The sequence below is a fragment of the Schistocerca serialis genome, chromosome 2 (genome assembly GCF_023864345.2).
Source record: "Schistocerca serialis cubense isolate TAMUIC-IGC-003099 chromosome 2, iqSchSeri2.2, whole genome shotgun sequence".
NCBI lineage: Eukaryota > Metazoa > Arthropoda > Insecta > Orthoptera > Acrididae > Schistocerca > Schistocerca serialis.
In genome coordinates, this window is record NC_064639.1 from 382,025,782 (window position 1) to 382,046,486 (window position 20,705).

The following is a 20,705-nucleotide window of genomic DNA, read 5'->3' on the forward strand; positions in this document are numbered from 1 at the left end:
GCACTAATGGGCAACGGAAAATTCACGATGGCTGCGACAAGTGGAACATCAGAGATCTTGGCGGGTTAATTTATGTTACGGCATTATGGGAGGAAGGATAATTGGCCCCCATTTTATCGATGGCAATCTAAATCGTGCAATATATGCCGATTTCCTACGTAATGTTCTAGCCGTGGTACTACAAGATGTTTCACAGCATGACAGAATGGCGATGTACTTCCAACATGAAGGATGTCCGGCACATAGCTCGCGTGCGGTTGAAGCGGTATTGAATAGCATATTTCATGACAGGTGGATTGATCGTCGAAGCACCATACCATGGCCCGCACGTTCACCGGATCTGACGTCCCCGGGTTTCTTTCTGTGGAGAAAGTTGAAGTATATTTGCTATCGTCATCCACCGTCAACGCCTGACAACGTGCGTCATAGCATTGTCAATGCATGTGCAAATATTACGGAAGGCGAACTACTCGTTGTTGAGAGGAATGTCGTTACACGCATTGCCAAATGCATTGAGATTGATGGACATCATTTTGAGCATTTATTGCATTAATGTGGTATTTACAGGTAAACACGCTGCAACAGCATGCGTTCTCAGAAATGATAAGTTCACAAAGGTACATGTATCACATTGGAACAACCGAAGTAAAATGTTCAAATGTACCTTCGTTTTGTATTTTAATTTAAAAAACCTACCTATTACCAACTGTTCGTCTAAAATTGTGAGCCATATGTTTGTGACTATTACAGCGCCATCTATCACAAAGCGAAGAAAGTGGTGCGACTAAAACGTTCACATTTCTTTACATACTACACGAATATGTAATAAAAAATGGGGGTTCCTATTTAAAAAAAAACGCAGTTGATATCCGTTTGACCTATGGCAGCGCCATCTAGCGGGCCAACCATAGTGCCATCTGGTTTCCCCCTTCAAGCTAGACAAGTTCCGTTCTTTGTAGTTTTTTCGTTTGACTCTTATTTCGTGAGATATTTGGCCCGGTCATGATCAATGGACCACCCTGTTTGTATTGATTTCTTAACACATTTGCGCGGGATTAGCCGAGCGGTCTTAGGCGCTGCAGTCATGGATTGTGCGGCTGGACCCGCCGGAGGTTCGAGTCCTCCCTCGGGCATGGGTGAGTGTGTTTGTCCTTAGGATAATTTAGGTTAAGTAGTGTGTAAGCTTAGGGACTGATGACCTTAGCAGTTAAGTCCCTTAAGATTTCCTACACATTTGAACATTTTAACACGTTTACCCTGGCGACAAACACATTTCTCCCAACGAGAGACAGTTTGTTTATATCGTCCCTGCAGAATGTTTGACTTTGTTGATGGAGCCACAGCCTCACCTCTGCTTGCACCGCTTCATCACTGTCAAAATGAAGTCCTCGAAGTTGTTCTTTCAGTTCTGTGAACAGATGAAGTTCGGAAGGCGCCAAGTCGGGGCTGTATGGAGGATGACTGATGGCAGTGAACCAAAGACGTCAGATTGTTACATACGTCGCAGAGCTGTATGTTGTCTGAAGGAGAAGGTGCTCAATGTGTCGACAATTCTTCGAATTCGTGCTTTCAGTTTCTAGCGCACCGGCACAGATACGTTACAAAACACAATGTTACACGCTACAATTTCGAGCCTATTAGTGGCAGAGGGTTGACACTTACGTCAGCGATTGGGGAAAGTCGACCGATTGACGTGCGTGCCATGTCATACCTCAACCGATACTGAGACCACAATAAAAAAATTCGGAAATGTTACTTTTCAGCACGCCTTTGTACATGAATTGACCGAAGGAAGTTTGGTATAATTTTTCTCCAAGCAGCCACCACTAAAACACATTAAGGATGCATTAAGGTTGAGGGTTCGACCTCGATTTTGAAAGGTCACAAACATCGATTCTTGGTGGTCCGAACTCATGTCAGGAAAACCATCGTTTTCCCGCTACAAGCAAGATACCAGAACACACGTTCAGATCTCCAGGACTTTTGGCGTCACTGACTAGGTATTAAGTACGTCATTCACCTATCACCCAATGCCCCATGCCCACTATAGGTTTGGTTACATGCCATTCAGTTGAGTCTGTGATCTGCCCAGAAAGTTTTGTACCTGCCGTTCCGGTGGTGGTCTTGTTCATGCTGTACTACTGTACTGTAGTAATTATTCACTGCAGTACAAAATGCGAAGTGTATGTACATTTCACTTTTAGTGTGTTGCTGTTACCTATACGTTTGCGAATACGCCGACATGATGTTACTGACGTCGAAACTCGATGCAGTGAGAGGCCTACTCGTCACTTGCATACGTTTCTCGCATCGCCAGAAACCTTCACACTCTTTCTTTGCCACGGTGTACCAGCAGTCTGGGAGACGGATACATTCACCACCAGTAGGACCGACTGTGGTGCTCTTCGGCGGCGCCGCACACCCGAGTTTCGAAGAGGCTGTACTCCATCCACTGGAAGAGGGCGTGACGACGCTCACCAGAAACATAGAAGGGAGACTAAATGTGGATCAGCAGACTGCCTCGCATGCTCTGTATGAGCAGCTATACCTGTACCACCCTCATAAGGTGCAGGCAATGCAGCCAGAGGATTTTTTCTCACTTCTGAAAGTGCACCGTTGCCTGGACGAGTCCTACTTTCTACGGCAGATCCTTTTTACGGAGGAGGCCAAGTTCACCAGAGAAGGAGTTCTCAATTCCCACGACAGACATGTGTGGGCTCATAAAAACTAGCATACTACGCGCCCCTATGGGTTTCAGGAGCGATATGGCCTGAACATTTTTGCACGCTTTCTGGATGGATGCGTGAGTGGACCATACCTGGCTGCATCACATTTCACTGGTGCCGCGTACTTGCGATTCCTTCAGGGCGTAATGCATGGATTCTTGGAAGATACGCCACTGCATGTCCGAGACCATCTAGATGAATGGAATCGCCAAGAGTGGATAAGTCGTGGTGCCCCAGTTGCTTGGTCCGCACGTTGTCGCGACGTGGACCGCTGTGGCACCCGAGGAAAACCTTCTGACACGGATTATGGCTGCGGCGGATGTTGGAGTCCCAGAGATTGGTGATCGCGTATATCGGACCATTGTACGGAGGTACCGTATCCGTGTTGACGTCGGTGGTCCTTACAGCGAGTCCTACTTGCAAGTGGATCTAGCCGTCAAGCAGCAAGAGCGACGTGTGTCGTGGTATTTAGCGTGTAGCTGCAAAACAGTACGTTCCCAGACATGAGTTCCTATGCTAAACTTAACCGCCTTGATCCCCACTACAAGTCCTCAAAGTCTGTGTAAGCACAATGGACGAGAAAATTAATTTCCCCACATTGCGTCTAACTCATCACGTGTAAATTCGGCGAGGAAAGGAGTCTACAACTATCTTCAGGTGTGTTGTATCCAGCTGAAGCCACTCATGATTAGATCCCGTAGAGGTACCAGATAGTGGGGGTGTTGATTACTGCGTTTCACTCGCTGTTGCAAACCATCCATAAGACATTTTATATACGATTCAGATCGACTAATTGAGCGTACCAGTCGAGATGCTTGAGTGTTCGTCAAATTAGTAACGTACGTGTGCAGCCCTGTGAACGCACCTGTTGTCATCTTGGAACACTTGGGAGACCCCAGCATACTCATCGTGATTTGGAAGAAACAGCAACACTTAGCCAACAAGAAAGTTGTACTTTAGTTCATCGTAAACGAACGAGTGGGGCCAAGTCACGGTATGAAATATATTGTAAAACCACTTCCGGCCTGAGCTGTACCCTCAACGCACTGTAGATTATACGGCTAATTGTACCTACTGAGCGCTTGACAACTTGCGTCATTTGAAAACAAATTTGCGTTTCAGCGGACCAGACTACACGCCTCTAGTCAGTTACTGACCATATCCCGTACTGTTTGGCCCATTGAAAACATGTAGCTTTACATTGAGGAGAAAAAAGTCGTCGGTTACCTCGTAATATAGTGTCGAACATGCTTTTTTTTCCGGCGTAGTGCAGCACCTCGACGTGGCATGGACTGAAAAAGTCGCTGGAAGACCCCTGCAGAAATACTGAGCACGCTGCGTGTATAGCCGTCCGCAATTGCGGAAGTGTTGCCGGTGCAGAATTTTGTGCACGAACTGATCTCTAGAGTATGTCCAATAAATGTTCGATGGGATTCATGTCGGGTGATATGGGCAGCCAAATCATGCGCCCAAATTGTCTAGAATGTTCTTCAAACCATTCGTGAACAACTGTGGATAGCTGACATCAGCCATAAAAATCCCATAGTTGTTTGGGAACATGAAGTCCATGAATGGTCTCCAAGTAGCTGAACATAATTTTTTTTCAGTCAATGATCCGTTCAGTTGGAGCATGTAAATACAGCTCACCCACAAGCTTGCAAAGTGCTTCTTGTCAATCTGGGTCCATGGCTTCGTGGAGTCTGCGCCACACTCGGAATCTACTATCAACCGTTACCAACTTAAATCGGGACTCTTCTGAGCAGGCCACGGTTTTCCAGTCGTCTACAGTCCAACCGATATGGTCACGAGCGCAGGAGAGGCGCTGCAGGTGATGTAGTGCTTTCAGCAAAGGTACTCGCGTCAGTCATATGCTGACATAGGTCACTAACGCCAGATTTCAGCGCACTGTCCGAATGAATACGTTCGTTGTACGTCCCACATTCACTTCTGCGGTTACTCCACGCAGCGTTGGTTGTCTGTTGGCACTGACAACTCTAAGCATACGCCGCTGCTCCCAGTCGTTAACTGAAGGCCATCGTTCACTGCGTTGTCCGAGGTGAGAGGTAATGCCTGAAACGTAGTATTCTCGGCACACTCCTGACACGGTGGATCTCGGAATGCTGAACACCCTAACGATTTCTCAAATGGAATGTCCCATGCGTCTAGCTGCAACTATCATTCCACATTCGAAGTCTGTTAATTCCCGTCGTGTGGAAACTTTTTCACATGGATCACCTGAGTAGAAATGACAGCTCCACCAAACTGCCTTTTTATACCTTATGTACGTGATACTACTGTCATCGGATGTGTCCACATCGCTATCCTATGACTTTCGTCAACTCAGTATATATTTCGCTGTGAGAAATGGCCTTCTGCGAGCATTCGCCTTGAAATTCCACTGCACGCCGCAATGTTCCCTAGCAAACTGGCAGAGACAGACCTGCTACATTTACTGACAGCAGCAATACCTACCGCGTTTGAAACGGGGCGTCATTGAAAAGCCATGACATTAGTCGCTGGTCCCTGTCGGCTAGAGTTTCCTTACTACCACTGTTCTTACGCCGTGCAACGCTGCGAGTGGTGCACTGTATCCGTTGAACAGTCCTCGTTGACACGAAATGGATAACTTCATACACGGTGCGGCGAGGGGCGTGTCCTCTTTGTTATGTATCCACATTGACCCAGCTTACTACTAGCCAACTAGCATACATACGCCATTGGCATGGCTTGAGTCAGAGGTGAAGGGTGACCTGGCCGCCTGGAACCAGTTTTCCACCATATACAAGGATCCATCGCGACCAGTGTGCCAGGGGTGACTAAATTTTGTCTGATGAGCTCACACGGCAGTGCACATTGGCGCCAGAGTTCTCAGAATCAAAACAGCAGTCAGGGGCGTGGGCCCGTTCTCAGTAAGTGAAGACGAGATCATTTAGCAGGAAGGCTATGGATAATGTTCTTACTTTACGTAGTCTTGCAGTTCAGGTGCCAAACAGTTGAACGAAAGCGTACAAGGGCAGGGGGTACGATCTTTGTCTTGCCTCGAAATGAAACTAATATGGATGAATTATTTATGAGAAACATGTGGCCATGGGCCTGTCAGAAGAGAGAGCAGTTTACATTGTAGATGAAGAATTACCGATGAGGAATCTATGTTCAAGATGGCTATAGTATTTTTTGGGCGCTGACCAAAAAATTACAAAAATTAATCTTTCACTAATTTATTGAGTGTTTAAGAAACGAATTTTGTGAGCGGATTTTCTACTGTGATTGAGAAGTGAGTTCCATCTCAGAATCAAAACAGCAGTCAGATCCGTGGGCCCGTTCTAAATAAGTGAAGTCGAATTCATCTGCCAGGAAGGCTATGGCCAATGTTGTTACTTTATTTATTTATGTATTTATTTAACCCAATCAGTTTAGGGCCCTGAGGCCTTCTGTTCATACCGGACTGATATTTTACACATGCAGTTCTTCTTACGTCATAGTCACTTAAAAAGTGACAACAATATCAATATGGAAAACAGTAATAAAATAGTGGTAATAATTATTAAAACTAATTTGAAATAGGATTCGAATGTAACTATGCGGGCTAAGAAGTAATGACATTAATACTAACTGTATTACAACTACTGCTGCTGGCAATAGTAATAGAATGAAATTATGTAGTCCCAGAGACCTTTACAAGTCCCAAACATCTATGATGTGCAGATGCACACTGAAGCGACGAATGAAGATTTATACCAAGATTGGGAATCGAACCGGTGTCTCCCGCTCACTACGCAGATGTGATAACCACTACACCACCCTGAAACAGTAGCTTTGCACATTTCATTTGACTAAAGCACGTATGCGTTGGTTTCAGGTAGGATCCCCCGTTTCAGTCGATCCTGAGGTGCTAGTCTAATATAGTTGGAGGGTCTCTGAGATGTTGTTCGAGTTTAAGGGGAATACGAAGCGGGCTGAGGCGAGAATGGGATTTTGATTGAGAGGGGAGGCGCACTAGGGTGGTGCGTCTAGCTGCGCAAAGCTACTGTACCATGGTGACGCAGTGGCTACCGCATCTACCTAATAACCAGCCGACCTGGGTTCTAATACTGACCTTGGTTTCGTTTGTCGCTTCAGTCTGCATCTATACATCAATAATAATAATAATAATAACGATGACAACACATGAATTGTGGACTACAGAAGTGATATTTTCTGGCGGAGCAAGTTCTGAAGTACAACATCAGCTAAAGGATTTGAGAAGTGGGGAAGGTATGCTCGGGAAAAGGGTCTTAATTGGTAATGGGTAAGAGGTATATTCAGGACAAATGAGGACATTGCTGTTGTTTTATGGAATGCAAAAGGACTTCTTCCTATTGAGTACTTGCAAAAGGGTGAAGCAATAACCGCCGAATGCTATGCAAATATTCTGGGCCATGTTCTGGGCCACCTATACGAAAAACTACCTGATAAGAGAGCTGATTCGGGAAATAATCATACTTCACTGAAAATCCCGTTTACTCACAAAATTACTGATGCCACGGCAAACCTGAGGATTTTTAAGTACGAATTGTTGGAACATCCGCTTTAATCACCACATTTGACAATATTTACTCCCCTATGAACCTGAAATAAGTTGTGGTACGAAAACATTTTGATACAAATGCGGAGATAAAAGTAGAAAAGTATTTCGTTGATGACAGTAACCCCACTTCAGAGACACAATCTACAGTATACTCACTGAATAACACTTTACAGTAAGTCGATAAAGTGTATTTTAAGCCCAAAAACCTTTCTTTCGCTGTCAGTCGGAGAACGCTTCCCACGGGGTGACGTGAACGTGGCTTGGACGTTCAAGATGGTAAATGTCCTGCTGATATCTGAAATGCAATATGCCTACACCACAGTTCTAGAATTTCTGCTAGTTAATGAAAGTTTTATCCCGATAAGATCAGTGTGGGCATGTTAAAATCCAAGTGCATTTTATTATGTATGTAAATTTCACGATGGATCGCTCTAAAAGGAGAAGCAAGGCAACTTCATACAACCTCCATCAAAGTGCTACCCACCTAAGCTGCTGCTCGAACTGTCCTCTAGGATGAGGGCCCCTTTACATGACTCACAATTTGCTTTATATTTTCAGAAATGCAAAACTGCGCACACCACAAACGCCGAAAAGCTGTATCGTATTACTGCAGTATTAATAAGTAGCAATCGTGAACCATTCAACTTGTAGAAGCATCTGGTCGTGAAAATTTGTTGAGGTACGAAATGAAATAATCGGACAAGCTCAAGTGTAGGTAAAATGTATGTGTCAGACTTTGGTTCATTGGGAGCATACTGGGAAAATGCAGTCAGTGTACAAAACACATGTGCGATCCATCTTAGAATATTTGACTCATATAAAATTTGGACTAACTTGGGATATGGAAGTATACAAAGAAGCGCAACATGAATGGTGCGATGTTTATGACTTTTCCTTTGTGGAGGACCACAGTCGTGTAGACCTTTTTGAAATAAATTGGAGCCATTTGACTGCACGTTGGTATTCACTTATTCCACACAATCATGATTTCAGCTTTACAGCTATTCTTACGTGAATGTCCAAATGTTACGATACAGGTTATCTGATCTGTCTACGTGACATTGCCATCATTGAAGAAATATATTTCTGGTCTTTTGAACCAGTTGTCATATTTCAGGACAGTAACACGGCTGACAGTGCGAATAGCGAATAACCATTAACACATAGTATGGCATGTTTAGCAGCCAATACATTGCTGTGCCTCTGGTGGACGCATGGATGTGATGAATTCAGATCTCAGCAACGTATTGGCTGTTAAATACTCCACACTGTGTGTTAATGGTTATTCACTGTGCAGAATGTCAGCCACATTACGTATCTTCGATATGTATTCACATCCTGTGATACCACGACTGTTTAATATGATTAGAAACATGTTTTTTCGACGATGAAATGTCACGTAGACAGTTCAGATGTATCGTAACATTTCAACATGCACGTGAGAATGTCTATAAAGCCTAAATCATGATTGTGTGGAATAAATGGACATTAATGAGCACTCGAACGGTGGAAATTTCTTTGAAGAAGATACCAAGTTTGTTTGACTCATGGGAGAGTGTCATGGAAATGCTAAGCCCTGGCATGGCAGACGCTTGAAATTAGACGGTAACTGTTCATCGAACTCACAGAATGCAGACTTGCACGGTCGGCGTTTGTGTAATTGCTGATATATGTTTTATGGGCATAAGGCCGCTGTCCAAAGCTTCACTCTCTGCTTAACGTTTCGTCTTCCAATGCTGAATACATCATCGGGGGCTTTAACAAAATCAGACAGTAGTTAACGCCTCGAACAAGCTCTGCAATCCGAATTATTGTGTGTAAAAATGGAATCTGGAATGCTGCTTGACACACGGAAAGTATCGTCACTCAATATCAGCGGAAACACCTCAACAATATCCGTATTCTTTTGTTACGTCATATCGACCATCATGTACTTCAAGCATCAGACCTTCCGACCTGTTGCCAACTTATTCTTTGACCAACTGACTCCACTGAAGCCCGTAAACTGATACCGATACTGCTACATTTTTCAGTCGTTCGTTCTACATGAAATCTTCACTTTTTGATCGGTTCTGTAGTTTTTTATGCTGTAAATGTTGAGCGAGTAACGGATATCTTCGCTTCTTAATCGTTGTAAGAAACATCATTTCCGGTTCGCAGTTACTGCTTTTGTCTTTGCTAGTAAGTACCGTTCTGCCGGCACCATTCATGCTTACTGGTACCTCCAGAATCTTATAACATTTCAATACCGTTTCCTAGCACGGTTTTAGATTTCTGCTTACTGCATTACATATCAGTTTCACTTCAAATATTTTGTGTTTGGGATCGACTTACTTAAAACGTGAAAATGTATGAAACCATAAAATTGTCGATCTGTTAAATAGGTTCGCAATTAACAATCAACAAACAGCGGATACCCTTTAGAACTCAGAAACAAAAATAACTGTTTTACCCTCGAAGATTCTAAATTATGCTTTACTCACTTGTTCTTTATTACTTAATGTAACTCATACAGGGCAGTTGTTATCATATTAAACGCCTGAAACTGTAATTTCATACTTTGCCATTAGGAGCGTCAGAATGTTTTCATGACGCCCTAAAAGTTTTATTGTAAATGTTTTGTCTATCATTATCAAATTCCTATTGTGTCGAGACGTTAAAAAATTATCTTATTCCCTTACACTTCCTTCAAATACCTCAAACACCCCACAATCCCCACAAGTATATTGGTGTCGATCCACTGTGAATTTCTCAGATCTAGTGCCCTCAGGCTTTTTTGTGTATCAGCACAGCGATTAATCAACATTGATGTAGTCATAAAATATCACGTCTCATCGAATAGCGCATTATGTTCGGTTTCATAACGCTGAGGGTGCCATGAAAAATAGTTGTAAGGAAAAAGCCGAAATCTGTTTGCTTCGAGCAATCCGTTAACTTTAAGATCTACCCACAAGATACAGTAATTAAGATAATATTATCTTTTAGATATTCATATTTACCCACTAATCATTTAGGTACAGCAACAAGAATTCTTTCGATTCATATCTGTATCATACTGGGTCTAATTACCCGATAATGAAAACCAAGAGAAATTTATTCAATACACAGGTGGCTTAATTTAACACGTAGTCTGAGTAGAAGTGTAATATTTTATGTATTAATCATCCTTAAAAATCGATTGACTATAACGTCATGCTAAGTGACGCAAACGTTCTCCACTGTAATTTAAACGACGGCATTCACACTAACTGCCAAAGAAACGTCGCGTAACTCCAAGCATTCTCAGCGAGATTGTTTAGACGTGACGCTGACGTCACGTGGTCGTCTGATAGGGCGCAGCCTGCTTGTCTTCCTCGACCCGGTAATTATTTTTCTCCACCTAGCTTACTTGTGTTCGCATATTTCTTGATATGTTGCTTGTTAATTTTTATTATATTGATTTTTCAAAAGGAAAAGAAGGAATTATTACATAAACGAGAGTATTTAAGTATTATGGACGTCATTTTATCGACATGTAAAATATGTTCCATAAATTTAGAATTATTGTGGTGCAATACCGTGATCTCTTTGAAACGTAACCGTTAAAAAGGAAGTTGCTTAAGTAATATAAAGGTCGTACCTTCCAGTTACTACTGAGTGAATGTGAGTGCTGGACAGTAACATTTGAGGAATGAATAACTGAAACGAGATTTTTCCTTTACATAACAGGGTACTCACATATCAACCAGAACAAAACTGACTTCAAACAAGAACAAGTATAATCAGTTATGTTATGTTATAGAAATCATGAAAAAACACAAAATAAAACATAAACTGGCAGATTACGTTTAAAAAATGACAGGCTGCAGGATTACTAAAAATGATTCTACACAATAGCTTTAAAGAAAATCGAAGTGTAGGACGTTCTTTAAAAGGATAACCTGACCATCCTTGAAACTGAACGGGCCAATACGTTAAATTCTTGAAACTGCTGATGACGATAACGAGAACAAAAGCGACGACGACGACTATCATGAATACCTTTCTCGTGGTATTGATGACTGCACGAATAGTTACTGGCTTTTTTTTCTAGCGTTTCTGCACGCAAGATAACGAGAAATCCAAAAGAGAAATACTGTAAAAAAATTTATACAGGTTTGCTTTTACAGAATCGACGCAAATATTCCCATGAGACACAAGTAATAAAACTGAGTTTGGTTCTTGGAATGGTCTCAAATGTGCAAACGTCACAGAAAACTAGAAGAAAAATAAGTAAAGCAGTGTTGGGATTATTTAATATCTAAAAGTAAAGTGACGATATATTAATAGGTATACGCGACATAGCTTATTAATATCATTCTTTTCTGTAAAATTCCACGTATTTTACGGCAGAAAGGAGGTGCATAGGTTACGCGTTAAAACAATTAGGGACTTTTCTTTCTCTTCGGTTTTAATCGTAAAAGTTTCGTCTAAAATAACCATTGTGAACTTCGCCTTTCCGATCAATAAATACAGCCACTACCATTTGCTAGTTCCTTAACAGAGAAACTTAATACCACCATTCTGTAAGTCGGATAATCCGTTATAACCTAAAATTCAATGTTCAGTGTTGGAAAATGTTCTCTATTATGTGCGTAGCACAATTTTGACCCACTACCACTGTGCAGACCTGCTTTGCTTTGACGATAATTGTAACGTCGTCAATACGGAAAACAATTACACACTAATACGGCAAGGAAAATAGTTGCTTAATGATCCGAGCAGCCGTCTTCCTTTTGTGTACTTCACAACCATATCCAATAGGTAAATGTACAAGAAAGCAGTTGGAATTAAAATGAGATTTAATTTTTGCTCTTCATTTTGTTATTCGTTAAAGAGAAAGCAGATACCATTATAGTGTGGCTTTAAAAATACTGTTTGGGATAAATCTTACGGCTAAAATTGCTTTTGAAGTAAGTCTCGTTACTAAATATATATAGACTATCAAGTAAAATTAAAAGCTATGAAACAAATAAGAGTTTTAACGTCCCTTCGGTAGCGAGGTACTTAGAGACGGAACATTATTCCAGTTGGCTAGATCAAGAAGTTAGAAAAAAAAAGAGGAAACGTAAATCCGTGTACGAAATCGAGCTTCATTCCTCCTGAAAAAAAAACCGAATTAAAACCGGAGCATGGGTGATAAGAATGGTGATATATTAAGGAAAATAAGACGCAACAGTACGTGTGTGATTGTAGGCCTGTATGAGTAACAGTTCTGGAAGTTAAAGAACAACAGGTAAAAAACAGTAGAAAGTATATTTTTTAAATTGGTGATTGTAGAAAGGTATTTTTTAAAAATCGAAGAAAAAGATCGTTGATTGGGAAAGTACCGGAAAACCAGCACAGCAGTTATGGGGAGTACAATAATTGTGCCGCAATATATGACGAAGAACGTGAAACAAAAATACTGAATATAAAGGAAGCTTTTGGCAGGAAAAAAATTTCACTGACATTTTGAATAAGCAAACCGGAAAAGATTAGTGCGGAGTGTTCCGTATGGAGCGTAGCCTTGTACTATGCTGTAATATAGACCTTATGAAGTCGTGACGCACGGCGTTTAGGAGGACAAGATGAGGTGTAGAAAAAAACGTAAACTATCACGTACTAGGCAAAAGGTATTAACAGTAGAGGACAGGAAACGCAACTAGTTGGAATTTCAGATGCATTGTGAAATATGCACAAGGAGGAATTAAGTGCGGGCGGATTGTCAGAGGGAAAATCAGACACCAGCTGATACAAAAATTTATCATACTCTGAAATATGAAGGTCGAGGGGAAAAAGTCGGGATTGGTTTCAATTTTGAGTGGATACATGCTATTTCAAACAGAAAATGCAATGGCAACAGAAAGAGGGTAATTTGGTAGGAAAGAAAAAACAAAAAATTAAGTGAAAGAGTCAGCTAAGGTGCTACATTCACGCAGTTCAAAAATCTAAGGATATACATAGTACATATCTACGTATGTGATATTACTGAAAGGCGTCGAGCATTTCGTGTAATGTCAGTGACCGTAATTCCTTTATAAATCGAGATAATGAACCAACTCCTGTGCAATAAATGAAGTACACTTTTCAACAAAATTCTGTATTCTATACCTCTTGAAAACGGGTATAGAAAAATGAGACTTTCTCCTACTTCTGCAATAAAAAGCAGAGAATGTTCTATACTCGAGGCCCAAGACTACCAACATAATTCGGTTTCTCCTCTTTTGCTCTTTAAACATGAACTAACCAGTTTCGAGGTAACAGCAGTGAGCATTTAGCATAGTAGAGCAGATGGCGCAAAAAACGGGCACAGGTGTAAAGCAAGGCATCCCTCCCCAAAGGGGTGTGGGTGGCGCTACAAACTGATGGACAGGACTGTAAATGGTACCATTTGTTGATATAAAATACCAGTAAGCAGTTGCAAACTTTCTTTCTCGTAGTGCGGATGCAACGTCGGTTATTGTGCGTTTGTTCTAGACTGCAGGCGTTTGGCACGTTTTGTTTTCAAGTCGATACGGTTATTTTCATTTATCAGTGGTATCCGGAAAGCAAAATCCTAAGCTACTTTTAGAAATTCGTCATTAGTCACGCACGTATTTAGGTAACGATTTGATAGTGGTGATCTTGCTTCGATAGATTTAGTGTAAATGTGGGTCCGTATTTAAACACCGTAATATTCCATGGGCACTTCAAATGTAGTTTCTCTATTCGACATATCTCCTGCTACAATACTATAAAAAAAGCCACCACAAGGGGACGCAAAGCTTCAAGCACCAGCCTTATCACTGGACATCAGTTGACCAAATCACTTGACAACAAGTGCTGTCAAGAACAGGTGAGCAGGGGTGGGAAGACAAAAGGCCTTCATAAAAAGAAAATTACGCCCAAGAAACGATCGTTCATCACATTCCTGCGATTCTCTCCTTGTGAACAGCGATAATGACCTGGATGTCAACGCTGGGTATACACCAGACTTGAACGATGCAACGTGCACATTACGTGATCGCAATTGCTTTCAAGACACTTGCAGAGGAATGTGGGTTGAATGTGCCGTGTGTAAAGTGAGAGCACTCTTAGCTAGCGCTGGGTCTGAAGGAGTCATTTAAGTTTGCGACATCTGTAAATAATTTTTGATTCGATGTTCATTTAAATAAAAAAGAAGCTGCGTTTTCGAATACAAATAATAATTATTAATCATTGTTTTGCCCCCAATCATTTAATAAACTTGTTACAGTTGTCAGTGAAAGTAAATATCTAGGATTTTCCCATCCAAATACCTTGCAGTCAAATTCAAAAGAAGGTGCTCATATTTACAGCTTTTCATCTACTCACCTCTTTCCTTGCTATCTTAATCGATTTTCTTGTTGTGATATCTTCAATAGTTAAGAAATATTTTACTTTAACAGTGTATGCAACTCGCCTTGTATTTGTACGGTTTTACCCATAGTTACTACATTTGTATTCCAATTACGTACCACCAAACCTAAAACTATCACTGTAGTACTGATCTTCTGTTAGAGTCAACGATGATGGTAGCTTGCACGTTATGAGAAAGATTCTTAACTCCCATCAACATTATTTCATATTGTCTTCAATGGGGTAAAATTGCGCAAGAAAATACCCCAACAGAAAAAATATTTTTTACAATGGGGTAGCTGACAAAGTAAATTTCAGTGCAGTGGTTTATACACTACTAGAACCGCTATAATAAGGCATAAACTGCTTAAATGTTACTTCGGAGGGCACACACCGAAATGTTTTGTGCAGTTGGTACGAAATCTTTGCCAACAAGCGTATAAATGGCTATGCAAATAGACCGATGTGCAAAACTTCAGGACGAATGTAATTTTCGTAAGATGTGTCACTCCCAAGTAACATAGCTCGGGAAATGTTGGACCATACACAGAAAGAATTGGTACAGTGTAGTACAGAAGTAACAGAAGTGACATTTTTATTCACTGGCAGTAATTACACTGATGTCATTGGACGTAACCTCATATGGCGATAGGTGGAAAAACGTAATGCACCCAGGAACATTTTCGAATATGATGGTTTTGGTGGTCGAGTATTATGGTGAGAGGAGGCATAATGTTGCTTGGTTGCTTGGGCGTATTGACCTCCAAATCTTGGAACACGATACAGCCAGCGGTCAGTGTTATAGTCACACCGTACACCTTCCCCAAGGGGCGCATTTGGTCCTGACTTCATTTTTATGGATGACAATGCGCGACCGCATCGAAGAGCGCAGCTGGAACAAGAGAATATTCGGTGAACGGACTGACCTCACCCTATTAACACTTTTCCGTCCGCACGTCTCATACAAATTTATTCGCTTGACGCTGGCAATGCTAATTTGGATTACTTGGCTTGCCACCGGCCGCTTGTCACGTTTCCATTGTTGACAAGCTTCAAACACATTGACTTTTGCGCGCTTTAATTTTTCCGGAAATCCTCTATTTTGCCTTCTCGTTCCACAAACTCGAATTTTCCTTTCAGGTAACTTCTCTACAAGTTCTACACTGTTATAATAATTATCGATGTAGAGATGATGCTACTTTCCATAAGAACGTATCAATAGTTCCGTCACTGCTTTTGCTAAAGGTTGTCCAACGCCGGAATATATCTTGAATGAGGAAATGTGTCCCGTACTCGGATCACACAGTATCCGAATGAGTATGCCATGTTCCGTAATTTTCGACGGATTGTAAACTTTAAAATTTAACTGTCCACGCCACGGTATCATTACTTCATCAGTTGAGATGTTTTGACTTAGATTAAGCGTTTCTTTAAACTTTTTGGGAAAATAATCAACTACGAATTGCACTTTGAAAAGCCGGTCGGCATTATGCGGTTTATTGTTGCTGTCGGAAAAATGTGAAAATGATAATATATGTCTGAATCGGTTGCGGGACATCGTTTTGCGAAATATCAGTGTGTCTATCAACGGATTCGTTGACCAGCAATCATCGATCATTGCTTTTGCTACAATTCCCATAAGGATAGCACGCCCAAACCATTTTCTAAGTTCGGATCCCGTAACGTCGACAAATTTGGCACTTTTTTGTCTAGTTTCCTTCTATTGCAATTTTGACTGTAACACTTGTTGGTTTCGTTGTTAATTCAAATAGATCGTTCCCAGTATATAATTCTACGATATCCACGACGCTTTGCGTATCTTTGGGAAATGTGTGTGGACCCGGAGATCGTTCAAATTTATTATTGGTCCTCAGTAAATCATAATCTGTCTTCTCCGTCTGATTCATCCGAATCAGTTGGCAACCATAGCGTTCACCGAATTCTTCTTCCGACAATTCTGCTTCACTTTAATTTTTATTATATGCAATGTCTTCTTCCCAATTTGCCAAATCGTCCGGAACTTCAGACAAGACGTCGTAAATAATCGTATCGTCTCTTTCGTCTGCCATGATGAAAGTGCACAAGTACTTATAAAAATAAAAAACATATTGACGTGTGTAACTCGTTGTTACCTAGGCGAAACACCAACAGAATGAAGAAGATACTAAAGTGCTGTACCGGCCACTGAGCGATACTATGCTCACGACACCACTGTGGTGTCGCCGGTCGGCAAAGTGTTAAGAAGATGTCTCTCTTTTTGTAATCCTCAGGAGAACATCATAAATCACGCTGACTTCTTTCTAACTATGGTCTTTGAGTTAAATGTGTCATTTCCGCTTGTCTCGTTTGGTATTTTTTTCGATTCCCTCCTTCTGTGCTAAACTGTAGCAGTTCATTCCATGTTTGGTGCAAGATTTATCGAGCTATGTTACTTAACAGTGACACGTCATGCACAAGGTACTTTCGCCCATAAATTTTGTACAGCAGCGTGTGTTAATAATAGATGTGGTGTTTCAAGAGGTAGTCATATATACCGGCTACGAGAAATTTGCAAAAATCATTTTGAACTCGTATGCCATTTGTTACACACAAAACTTTTGCCTTGCGTTTTTCTGATAACAACCAGTATTGGATTTTTGGACGTATTTCCAACTTCACTGATATTATAAATTGTGTTTTAAACAATGTGAGATGGAAAATTACTACCGATCTTATATATTTTCGTGTTGATGTATTGCTAACTTGCGGAATGATTACAAACACCCCTGCTTTATTAGCGCTCTGTGGTCATTCGTTTGGTAAATCCGAGGTACCGAGTGAGGGGTGCAGCGTTTTCGACACTGGAGCCGAATTCTGAATGATCGGGTGTCCGAATTCCTCTCCCGCTACTTCTATTTTTCTCTGGTTCTCTAACTTGCTTTTCGCTGATACTAGGATAATTAATTTAACAGAAATCATTGTAGATTTCCTCTCGTAGTCTTGTCCATATGAGCTACGAGAGGTACCCTTGAAGTTATTATCATCTCGAAAAGATAAAATGACGTAATTGATTTTTTTATTTGTGTTAGCAGTTACACGTCTGCAGCCCAGAGACACAACGAAATACGAGTTCCACAATATTGCAGCATTTTACTACAGAAGCCAATAGAAAATCGTGCAGACATTGATTACATAACAATTATTGTAGTTTTTTGTGTTAATCTTGCCTTAATTAAGAGTGTATTTTTTTCACCAGACCCGTTTCGCTTTTATTTATATAGCATCTTCTATGGTCATTCTGGAAATATGGTATACGGGGGTGTTGTATCTGGAGGACAGAGTATCTAGGAACACCTGATGTTTCCTGATTGGTGTTCCAGTCTAGTGACTGATATTAGAATAACATGGAGGAACGCCCGTTAGAGACCGCCAGAAGCAGTTTCCGGAATTTTGTACTTGTCTTGTTATTGTGAAACTTAAGATTATGCTTTATACGGAATTTGTATATGTTAATAGTTCTACACATTTATGTGGTGAATAATATGTTAAATCTATTTGGAGGATATTGTTAATTCTTCAGTTCCAGAGTTCCATAGTGAGTAAAATTGCGTACATTTTCAAAACTATTTACACAACGTGTGAACGGTGAAGCTAAACTTCGTCGGTAGTACACCGTTTAATACCTTGAAACGGTAGGTGACCTACCACGGAACATGTGATATTTGTAAATGAACGAAGCATCTTTGACGCCTTAACATTTATCCTGTCTTAAAAATGGACATTATTTTAATTACCATTGGCCTCTATATCAATTTTTTAAAATTTGTAACAGGTTTTTTATAATACTTCTTAATTTGATTTCACTTACTGGTTATTGGCATGTAGTAGAGCAGTTATGTAACGTACAGACTATTAAATGCAGTAATGACAAGATTTTCTCCATTGCGACGCTTTCAAATTTGAATAAAACACTTGTTCCTCGGTACATGACGCACCTTGGAACAGTTTTTCGCGTTCGAAGAACCATACTTTCCAGGAGCGATTTTTGTAATTTCAGAATAAGACCGCAGCATACGTAAAGGGAATACTATTATTTCAAAATGGAATAAGAGAAGTTGTAAGTGATCCAAGGTGCAACATGAGTATGACTCTACATCTACATCTACAAATTTATAGACTGAAATCAATATTTCTTAATAAAATTGGCGTTCAGTTTATTTACGATGTTTTTATCTCTTCTGTACTTGCTCTGAAGTCCACTGTGTTTTCTTTCTTTGTTAGCTAGCACATAAACTTTTTACAATGTCTTTCCTTTTATGGAACTCAGTTTTGTAAGTTCAGAAGAGCAGCAGTTTATAGAAGTAAGGTAAAGTCAAAATAAACACAAATGCTGCTTAAGAAAAAACAGGTGTATAACAGGACAAGAACTGTCAAAAGTGAATGTACAACCAGTTGTTTTTCTACTTCTGCTTACAACGAAGGAAAAAACAATGGACTTCAGAACAAACAAGAGGGGTAAACACTATAAATAAATCGTACGGCAATTTTATAAAACTCCGTCTGTTCGAACAGGCTTCGGAAGGCCCAAAGGTGCCGACTGACCGCCGTGTCATCCTCAACCAATAGGCGTCACTGGATGCGGATATGGAGGGGCATGTGGTCAGCACGCCGCTCTCCCATTCGTTCTCAGTTTTCGTGACCGGAGCCGCTACTTCTCAACCCAGCAGCTCCCCATTTTGCCTTAGAAGGGCTGAGTGCACCTCGCTTGCCAACAGTACTCTGTAACCCGGACGGTCACCCATCCAAGTGCTAGCTCATCCCAACAGCACCTACCTCGATGATCTAGTGGGGACCGCTTTTACCCCTGCCGCAAGGCCGCTGGCAAAATGACTAGGGAAAGTGCTGTAAAAAAAAAAAAAAAAAAAAGCGAAACGGAGTAACCTATAATATTCGATATACAACAGCTTTAGAGGTAAACAGCCACACAAATAAAAATATTGTCAACTTTACTTCTTTTGAGGCGTCAGTTAAAACCTTATGACACTGCTGGTAGTTCAGCATCGTGGATGACCTCGCTGCAGACGAGACGATAAACTCAACATTCCTTCCCGTTCCTGAACGTGTGAAGAATGTGACGTGGCAGTACCGAGCATCGAACCGAACCCATGGCGCTCCTCGTTCAGAGTTTTGCTGTCTAATAGTTTGTCAATGTGCGCTACTGTTGACTGGTGTCGACACGATTATTGCACCAGAGAGCTCAAGGATGTTTTATGCTCTAATACTACTACGAACACAAGGTCCTCTGTGTATCAGGTGGTGAAAAGGGTGTATAATAACTCTGATGTACTGTTACGACAGCCTACAGGTCGGAAGATTTGTTTATCAGTTAATGTAACTTTCAGCAAAGGCTATGCCTGGTGTGAGACTGAGAACGAAAGACGAAACCATCGTCCACGAGTTACGGCTTTCCTCTATACTAACAGAATATGATTCACAGGTAAGAGGAAGCCAAAACATGTACTACATATATAGAAGCGACGTTGTGCTCAAACCAAGTTGCTGCATTTCACGCTTCATTCTTCAACATATTATTTTAGAATTGATTATCCAAAGAAGGTAACCAAGGGGATATTTTTATTCTGAATAAATCTTTGGATTTTTATATGTTCTTCCTTTCTTGCCGTTTATTACAGTTACGTGCAGGTGACTGCATTCTACAAGGTGCGATAGTCTATTTTTCTGGTTCCATACGTCATTTACGCTGCCACAGAGCAACAGGGCTGAGTTTGGAATGCTAACGCCCAAGCTTACTCAATCTTTGCCATACCAATACCTTCAGGAATTGGTTAGCATATCCAGAATACACACACTAAACGAAGATGAAGCCGCCACCAGCCTGAGGTTTGGTTTTAACACCACAACGCTTTACTCCTTTTTACGCAGTTCTGCTAAAGAAAAACAAAAAAAGGAAGAAAAGATCTTCATACTTGAAAATACCTCTTACTGTAAGATAACTTCTAAGTACCTTCGATACATGGCTTTGTAATATTTTAGTTTTGTTATTATTTGACATTCTG